The 10494-nt window shown below is 38.0% G+C and overlaps 1 pseudogene; it reads left to right on the top strand.

Moving 5' to 3' along the window:
- The first annotated feature begins 694 nt into the window (after nt 1–694).
- LOC130032814 (MAP/microtubule affinity-regulating kinase 3-like) lies at nt 695–3102 on the top strand (annotated as a pseudogene).
- Nucleotides 3103–10494: the final 7392 nt, after the last annotated feature.

Genomic DNA, 10494 nt, shown 5'->3' with positions numbered 1-10494 from the left:
GGACATTATGCTGTCTTTTTTTTTTTTTTTTATATATATATCCCACAAATGAGAGCAGTCACTCTACATGTCTGTCCCTCTTGTCTTATAGATTTTGAACTATGGTACTTATCACAAATTCTCTACTCTTCTTCAGTGCTCCCCTCCACTTACAACTGATCTCATTTGTCACAGAACTCTAGAGTTATCTTTTACAATGCATCTACTTTTTTGTTTATAAGACTTTCTGTCTGGGCGGAAGTCGCGGGGCGGCCATCTTGGGTCTGTGAGGCTCTGGCGGTGCCGTCCAGGGAGGCGCGGGCGAGCGGGCGGGAGCTGAGGTGCAGAGTGAGCTGGGGGTCGAGGAGCCGCCAGGTGGCCGCGCCGCTTCCGCAGCCCGCTGCATGGTCGGCGCCCGCAGTTCGCCGCGGCCAGTCCGCTCGCGGGCGCCGCTCGCACCTCCTCCTCCGCCTCCTCAGGACCCCCCGGGGCGCTGTGTGGAGGCCCTGGCCCAGAGCGGCGGCCGCGGCGGCCTGGAGGGTCCGGGCGCGCGGGGGTCGAGCCGCCGCCGCGGGGCTTCCCGGGAAGCATGAGTCCCGGGCCCCGCCTGGGGGACGGCTCGGGCCGGGCCTGGCATCTAGACGCCGAAGGGTAGGGGAGCCGTTCTGCTTGCTGCCGTGTTTCGCGTGTGGGAGGCGACGCGGAGTGAAGTCAGATGTCCACGCGGACCCCGCTGACCACGGTGAATGAGGGGGACAACCGAGAACCACACATCACATGGAGATGGGTGGTCAGAAGTTACCTCTCCAACTGGGCGCTCTGGGGTTCGGTGTAGAAACTATAGAGAGAGCTTACTCTCTGCACACTCTTCCTGTGCAGATGAACAGCCCCACATCGGAAACTACAGACTGTTGGAAAACTATCGGCAAGGGGAATTTTGCAAAAGTGAAATTGGCACGACACATTCTTACAGGCGGAGAGGTTGCAATAAAAATAATTGACAAAACTCAGTTGAACCCAACAAGTCTTCAAAAGCTCTTTAGGGAAGTGAGAATAATGAAGAATTTTAAACCATTCAAACATAGTGAAGTTATTGAGACTGACAAAACACTCTACCCAATCATGGAATATGCAAGTGGAGGTGAAGTGTTTGACGATCTGGTTGCACATGGAAGAATGAAGGAAAAAGAAGCAAGAGCTAAATTTAGACAGATAGTCTCTGCAGTCCAGTTCTGTCACCAGAAGCAGATTGTGCACAGAGACCTCAAAGCTGAAAATCTGTTGTTAGATGCTGATATGAACATTAAAATAGCTGACTTCGGTTTTAGCAATGACTTTACTGTTAGCAGTAAACTGGATGTTTTGTGGCAGTCCTCCATATGCAGCCCCAGAGCTATTCAAGGGCAAGAAATACGATAGGCCAGAAGTGGATGTGTGGAGCCTTAGCGTTATTCTTTACACACTTGTCAGCGGATCACTCCCCTTTGATGGTCAGAACCTTAAAGAACTGAGAGAAACAGTATTAAGAGGGAAATACAGTATCCTTTTCTACATGTCCACTGACTGTGAAAACCTTCTCAAATGTTTCCTGGTGCTAAATCCAATAAAATGAGGCACTCTAGAGCAAATCATGAAGTACAGGTGGATAAATATTGGACATGAGGAAGATGAACTGAAACCATTTGTTGAACCAGAATTAGACATCTCAGACCAGAAAAGAATAGATATTATGGTGGGAATGGGCTACTCACAAGAAGAAATTCAAGAATCGCTCAGTAAAATGAAATATAAAATCACAGCTACATACTTGTTGGGGAGAAAATCTTCAGAGCTGTATGCTAGTGATTCCAGTTCTAGCAGCAATCTTTCACTTGCTTAAGGTTAGGCCAAGCAGTGACCTCAACAACAGCACTGGCCAGTCTTATCACAAAGTACAAAGAAGTGTCTCCTCAAGCCAGATGAAGAGGCGGTATAGTGACCATGCTAGGCCAACTCTTCCTTCAGTTGTGGCATATCCAAAAAGAAGTCAGACCAGCACTGCTGATAATGACCTCAAGGAAGATGGAATTCCCTCCAGAAAATTAGGGAGCACTGCTGCTGGAGGAAAGGAAATTGCTTCAGCCAGCCCTATGCTTGGGAACGCCAGTAATCCCAACAAGGCAGATATTCCTGAGCACAAGAAAAGTTCCACTGCTCCCAGTAGCAATACTGCATCAGGTGGAATGACAAGAAGGAACACCTATGTATGCAGTGAAAGAACTACCACTGACAGTCATTCAGTGATTCAGAATGGCAAAGAAAACAGCACGATTCCTGATCAGAGAATGTCAGTTGCTTTGACACACAGTATTAGCAGTGCAGCAACCCCAGACTGAAGTCGCTTCCCAAGAGGTACTGTCAACCGCAGCACTTTCCATGGCCAGCCCCAGGAGCAGCGAACTGCCACATACAATGGCCCACCTGCCTCACCCAGTCTCTCCCACGAAGCCACATCTCTGTCACAGGCCAGAAGCCGAGACTCCACTAATCTTTTTAGTAAATTGACTTCAAAACTCATAAGGAGAAACATGTCGTTCAGGTTTATCAAAAGGCTTCCCACTGAATATGAGAGGAACGGGAGATATGACGGCTCAAGGTGCAACATATCTACTGAGCAGAAGGATGAGAACAAAGAAGCAAAACCTTGTTCCCTGCGCTTTACTTGCAATATGAAGACCACCAGTTTGATGGATCCCAGTGACATGATGCGGGAAATCTGCTAAGTGCTGAACGCCAATAACTGTGACTATGAGCAGAGAGAGCGCTTCTTACTCTTCTGTTGTCCACAGTGATGGGCATGTGGAGAACCTTGTGCAGTGGGAGATGGAGGTGTGCAAGCTGCCAAGACTGTTTCTGAACAGGGTCTGGTTTAAGCAGATACCAGGGACATTCATAGTTTTCAAAAATATTGCTTCCAAAATTGCAAATGAGGTAAAGCCATAATCAGTAATTATGGTGTAAATTAAGTAGCAACTTAAAATGTTTTCCTCAACACTGATGGAAATGTATAGAATAATATTTAGGCAATAGCATCTGCATCTTCTAAATCATGATATTAAAATACAAGGACGAGAGCAATCCTGGGAGTGGAAGCTGGCTTTTTTTTTTTTTTTTTTTTAGCAAATGCACTACATTAAAGATTGTGACTGTGTGCCCTCTGTCTGATCCCCTGCCCTGGCGCCCAGCCTCATCACCTCGTTCACGTGGTGAGTGGCGTGTGTGCACGAGGAGCTCCTGACACTGGCAGCACAGTGCTCCAAGGGCCTCTGTGGGAGGCATTTGGTGCTAAAATATGAAAATTGCCAAGGAGGAAAATACTGAATTACTACTAAGAATTAACCGTAAGACTAGTTGATAATTAATACAGGTTTACAGTTCGTGCCTGTGGTTGTTTGTTGTTTTGTGGGTTTTTTGGGTTTTGTTTTTTGTCTGGGTATTTTTTTTAGTGCAAAAGTTTAAATTTAAAGTTGTGGACTTTGTGTGTGTTTCCTAAGTAGATTCACAAGTTAATAAATTCACTTTTCTCAGTAAAATAAAAATATTGTCTGATAAGACCTATGTTATAAAAATTAATTGCATTGTGCTGATATATTCAGAGCTCTTTGAGAAATATGTGTTCTAGAATGTTATAAAAATGTTACAAATAATGTGAAAATTGCTTTAAGAAGACAGGAAACAAAGACAAAGAAACTTAGTAAACCACAGAAAAGATAATATTCAAAATTTGACATAGAAAATTGGGAGGAAGTTTAGATAATTACAATCCAAAGAGTAAAAAGTAAAACATTATAAACAAATATAAAATAAATCACAAATTTCACTCAAAGATATTTAATAACCATGAGTTTGACCCCAAAAAATTGATAAGAGATTTTAAGAAAAAAGATATCTTCAATATCTTTATAGCTTTATAATCTTACAGATGAGAACTGATGTAATATAGCAATTTAATACCACCTTCTGAATTGTTCTGAAACCTGTGGAACAAGTTCTGAGAAAGTTCTGAGAAACAATAAATGATAAAAGAACTAAAAGTCAGCCCTTTCAATTTGAAAAATTTTAATGATAAATTTGATATTGAATGTGAAATCCTGGGGCTGGAGCGATAGCACAGTGGTAGGGCGTTAGCATTGCACACAGCCAACATGGCCGATCCGAGTTCAATTCCTCCGCCCCTCTCGGAGAGACTGGTAAGCTACCGAGAGTATCTCGCCCGCATGGCAGAGCCTGGCAAGCTACCCATGATGTATTCAATATGCCAAACACAGTAACAACAAAGTCTCCAATGGAGACGTTACTAGGCCCGCTCGAGCAAATTGATGAACAACGGGAGGACAGTGACAGTGACAGTGAAATCCTATGTCAGAGTCTAATATATCTCTTATATTGGCGATGTCACTGGCCAAAACTGAGCAACACAAGATGCTGTCTATATAAGCCATGGATATTAACCACAAATGGAATGCTGACACAGAAGAAACTTTATTTAAAATGTGCTTTTTATATTTTCATTCAAGTTATAAAAGTACTGATTGTAAAGTCCTATTTTTCTATTGTTTAATATATGTTTTTGATCAGTTTTTTAGATAGTTATAATAGTCTAGTTACATTGCTTTATCCTTTCATAAGGATAGTGCAAGAGATTTTATCTAAGGCCTATTGATGTTCCTTCTGTTATGTTTACTACATATCACATGCTCCCCTTTAGTTATCTTCTCAATACAAAGGAACACCAGGTCAGAAATGTAGAATAGCAGATAAAACACTTGCCTTGAATGCAGCTTACCCAGGTTTGATCTTTGGCACCCTAGATGGTCCCCTGAATACTCCAAGCACAGACCGAGGAGTAGAATGAAGCATAACCTGGTGTGTGTCCTCCCACACATCAAAGAATAAAGAAGAAAATATCTAAGTATATTGACTTTTTTTTGCTTTATAATGCTTCTTAACCTACACTATATAAAGCAATCTTCTATGGATTCTTACCCAAATTAATACTATGCTATCACACTTAAATTTACAAATAAGAGATATAGGGGTCTTAATATAAAAACACCTAAATTCAGGCTTAAAAAGGAAATCAAGGGACTTTGGAAATAGCTCAAGTATAGAGCACATACCCAGGATGTATGAGACTTAGATCAATTTCTAGTAACACATCACTCCCTGAGCAATGCCATGTATAATCCAGATGATCTCTGAGCACTGATGGGTCATGGGTCAAGAACAAATTTGTTAGACATGCTCCATTAGGCTGAGTATTACTGGAAGGAGATTTACGTCCTGCACCACCTTAGTATTGCTAGATGTGACCTAGATGTGTGCAGAGATATTATGGGTCTTAAGGCATTTGCCTTGCACACTGCTGGTCCTGGTTTAATTCCTGACATTATATATAATCCCACAAAAATGCAAGGAACTAGCACAGAGTCAGAAGTTAGGCTTGAAAACATCCAGCTATAGTCCCCAAACAAAAACAGACTAACAAACAAAAAAATTAGAATAAGTATTACTAGTTTGAAAGGGAAAGAGTATAAAATTCAAATGCCTTGTAGAGTAAGAACAAGTAAGATGAATAAAAGAACCAGAAGCATATTTACAGGAAGTTAATTTTTTGCCATCAGAAGCAAAGATCCAAATATTTTCAGAAAGTCTGTATTTTACTTTGTTTCTGTTAAACACTCAAATGTTATAATCTATAGATGATTATTCTTTTAAAAACTTGATGTGTCCAAATAAAATATATCAACAAATCCTGAATCTTCATGCTGCCTGTGTAGGATTTCTGCTTTGAAAGATTATACAATCTTCCATGAATAGCATTTTAGCATTTGATTTTTTGTGTGATATGTAAATGTTAGCTTTAAAGGTATTAATTAAAGAATATGAAAGGCAAAGATAATTTCACGAGTTAAGGTAGAAAATTAGGAGTATATCAGAAATAAAAGAGAAACTGAAAAAGTTAATTTTGGCATAGGCATTGTTTATGATGGGAGGAGTAGGAAATAAAATAAGCATTTAGGAAAGAAGGTAATAATGACTAGTTTAAAAGAAGCCACACAGATTCTTTAAAAACAAGTCATATGTTAAATAGCCCTTTATTTCATAGGTGAGAGCCATAAACCATGCCAAAAAGCTGAATATGTCTGATATCAGCTTGAAGATAAATTTGTAGAATATCTGTGAACCTGTTTTGCTCAACAGTCTTCAATAATGGTGTTGAATGAACAAGAAGACATTTCTTTTTGGTTTGGGTTTTGGTACACACCTGGCAATGTTCATGCTGGCTGGGTACTCAGGAATTATTGTTGGCGATGTTCAGGGGATCATATGGGATGCGGGGGATCAAATCCACATTGGCCACTTTCAAGGCAATACCCCTGCCTGCTATACTCTCTGTTGGGTCCTGAAGACATTTTTTAATGTAGGGCTGGAGCGATAGCACAGCAGGTAGGGTGTTTGCCTTGCACGCAACTGGCCTGGGTTCGATTCCTCCATCCATCTTGGAGAGACTGGCAAGCTACCGAGAGTATCCCGCCCACTCCACAGAGCCTGGCAAGCTCCTGGTGGTGAATTTGATATGCCAAAAACAGTCACAACAAGTCTCGCAATGGAGACGTTACTGGTGCCTGCTTGAGCAAATCAATGAACAATGGGAGGACAATGCTACAGTACTACAGGTATTAAGGAAAAGTTCTCCACTACACCTCTGGGTTCCTTTCTGTATTGGGCAGTCAAATTAACATCAGACAGAGCAGAAAGAAAAAATGAAAAAATTCAGTGGCATACATATAAGGAATCAATATATATGTGAATTATAAAGCTGGTGGGTGAAACAGGATATAATGAGATAGAATCTGGGGTTTCAAAGGAAGATGAGGGTCCATGAGGAGAAGAGGGTGATTCACATGAAGATTAACAGTTAATCTATAATTTGATGTTTCCTGTCACAGGTTTTCCTAAACAAGGGTTATTTCTGAAGAAATCTTGCATTTTGCAATACATTAATAGAACTAGAGTGTCATAGTAAGCAAACAAGTCAGAAGGAGAAAGACAAATACTAGATAATCGCTCATATTGTAGTATGTAAAGAAACAAAGCAAAGGAGACAACTTTCAGTGAAAATAATTTGAGAATTTGGCAGAGTTAAAATTACTAAGTGTGGGTGGGAGCAAGAGGACAGATGGGTAGAGAATGGGGACAAAATGAAGAGATATTGGGTCTCTTATAGTGGATGTAATGCAGTATAATTGTACACTAAACATAAAAATTTATCCTATTGCAAATCATGGGAAGGAAGGAAGGAAGGAAGGAAGGAAGGAAGGAAGGAAGGAAGGAAGGAAGGAAGGAAGGAAGAGAGGGAGGGAGGGAGGGAGGGAGGGAGGGAGGGAGGGAGGGAAAAGGGGAAAAGGAAGGGAGGCTTCTTGGTAAAAATCCTAATTTGGGGAAGGGAAGGATAGAAGACAAAGAGGAAGCAATATTTAGATAAACAATCATTTTGAGATTTAAATGCAAGGCATGAGAAACTACTACCAGAAATGAAGCTTTCAGGAAAGAAGACATTTAGTCAAAAATTTTAGAAAAATCTCACTAATTATAGCTGTTATATTATTTTCATTTCTTTTTTGGTTATTGCTTTTGAATTCATATCATTTCAATATGGTAAGAACATCATATTGAAATGTATAAACTATTTATGTATAAACTATTCCAATATTAATATCACAAAAGAAAAGGAAATAATGGCTATAAAGGAGCAAAAGTAGTGGGATTAGGAGAGGGAAGAGAGAAAGTGGCAATGGAATCTAAAACCCAGCCTATGGGATGGATGACTTAAATCTTCCAACCACTGTTCTTCATGTTATCTCATTCAACAATATGAATACAATTAAGGACCATAATAAACAAAATTGGGCCATTATTATTAGCATATTCATAATGTTATCTAAGCAATTTACTAATTATTGTTTCACTAATTAGTCTTTAAAATGTTTTTCTTTTGGTTTGGGGGCTATACCTAGTAGGGCTCAGGGCTTACTTCTGTCACTGAACTCAAGGATCACATTAGACAGGGCTTGAGGAACCATATATGGTGCAGGGATCAAACCCAGGTTAGTGAAGTGTAAGGCAAGCTCCAGTTCTCACTTAATATTCTTATTCATCTTCTCATAAAGTATTAAAGATAAAATGAAATAAAGTCTTTATGGTTGTTCATTAGTATATCCCAAACATTGAGTGTCTGATATATATGCTAGAACTCTGTTAAGCACTCTAGGACATAAGTACTCGTGTATGCTTGCTGTGGTAACATTCTACTTCCATAGAATGTTAATACTTTAATGAAGTAACATTCTACTTCCATAGAATATTAATACTTTAAATATATGTCAAGTACATGCTTTTTTTTTCATAATTCTAGGTCTTTCTATCTTTGCTTTTCTCCCCTCTCTTTAGTTTTCCCTTCAAGTTCATATATTTAAAATTGCAAATAAATAATGGAAAGAAAATAATTTTTGTTTCTATTATAATAATGCTTCATTTTTATTAGCAGTAATATATTAACTTCAATAAAAATGCATTGAACATTTTAAAAACATAAAATTTGTTTCAAATATAAAATTAATTAAATTAATATTCCTAATAATGTATAATTTCCAGAAAGAACAATGATTTCTTGATCTGAGAAAAAACTGTTCTCAGATAAAGGGAATCATATCTAAAATAAATTTAAATATTTTTCAAAGTAATTTAAAAGGAAAATAATTTATTTTACTGCATTTTTCTTCATGGTATTTTATTAGCAGTTTGTGATTTAGGAGAGACTTTTTTATTATAACTTTTAAATTTTATTTTTGACCCCCAAAGAAGTTATGTTTCCCTCTTTTTGATCTGTCTTACAATTAAATTTGTCATGGAAATTAATGGGAGTCATCTAATTTTTAGAATAAGTATACTTCCAAGGAATAAAAGCATACAAACTTTAAGTGACTGCTGCTTTTACACTGTGGAAAAATGACAATACTAAATATTCCTTAATTCAGAAACTTTTTAGAAATAAGTAATTATAGTAACTTAGTCTTCATAAATTTAGAGGATATGTGTACTCCTTTGTTAATTTGACTCAAAAATTAAAAATACCTGTAATTTAAATATTGGCTGCAATCATTATTTTTATAATTAACAAGCTTTTAAAATTAAAGAGTTGGACTAAAAAGAAACTATTAATAAATGGATTTGTGCTCAGAAAGTAGTTTAAAGTTGTAGCTGAGTTGATGATGTAGACAGTCTCTCTTCTTTAGATAAGCCTTGAATAAGGTGGACTTTAAAAGTCTAATTACACCACCCAAGATCCCATTCCACTGTGCTTACTCATGTGGGACCAGTCTGAAAGGCATCAAGTGGACTCACCCGTGAATCATCTCTTTAATGTAACAAACCCTTAGCTAGAAGAGTAGGAAGGATGTATTGGTTGTTAAGAAAATGTAGATCAAGAAAGTGAATAGTCTATTATTAATAAGATCTAAGTACGACTCATATAAGTGTCACATAATTTTTGGAATTGATGGGAAGTATGAAACACGTCTTTAAGTTGGTTACAGGTCTCAATAAATACCTAAGATGTATCGAGCTCCATATAGTTTTAGAATGTAATTTTATAAAGAAGGTGGAGATCCAAACTCCCTTGATCATGTCTATATATATGTCTTAGTATATGTACCAGTGCTCTGTAAAGTGTCTTGACAGAGAACCAGAGGAGGACAAAGCGTTCTTGATCTGAGTGAGCTTACTAGCATCATGAAAATATCAAGTGTCATTCTGATCCTCTCTCTGGCTCTTTTCTGCTTTTTTTCAGGTGAGTTGTTTTCTTGAAATTTGTTCCATAGTTAGAAGGAACCTAAAATGTCAAGTATATTTGTCATCATGTTTCAAAATTTGAATAATTTTGACATAGGAGACCAATTCTAAGATCATTATTATGTTAATATTCTGATGATGAAAATGATGACATTAATAATGATAAAGTTAACTTTCATGTAGCATACACTAGGTTCTAGGCATACTAAGGGCTTTAAGTATTATCTGCAAAGTACATACCAAGGTACACATAAAGTACCTAACATAATAGTGAAGACAAAGTAAGTATTCAAGAAATGCCATTATTAAATGTTTAGTAGTAATAATAGTAGATTGTACTCATACATTATGAATATTTATCCTGCTTATGCTTTGATATTTCTTACAGATAAAACTTTGGGAAAATATTTTCTCTTCCCTTCATATATAAACAGAGTTAAAAATGTTATGATGATGATAAAGCTATGTTAATGAATTTTTTTCTTGGTTACAAAATTGACTTGAAAGGGTTGCAATAATATAGCCTTCCAGGCCTTATTGGACTTTCATGTGAATGTCCTAATAATCTGTATTTTAATTACCAGTCATACTGCTGTGATAAGGTTGGTGAGCTCAACCAAC

Source organism: Sorex fumeus, unplaced genomic scaffold (assembly GCF_029834395.1).
Source record: "Sorex fumeus unplaced genomic scaffold, SorFum_2.1 ptg000051l, whole genome shotgun sequence".
NCBI classification, from domain to species: domain Eukaryota; kingdom Metazoa; phylum Chordata; class Mammalia; order Eulipotyphla; family Soricidae; genus Sorex; species Sorex fumeus.
Note: the sequence above shows the minus strand (reverse complement) of the source record. Positions and strands in the feature narration are given on the sequence as shown.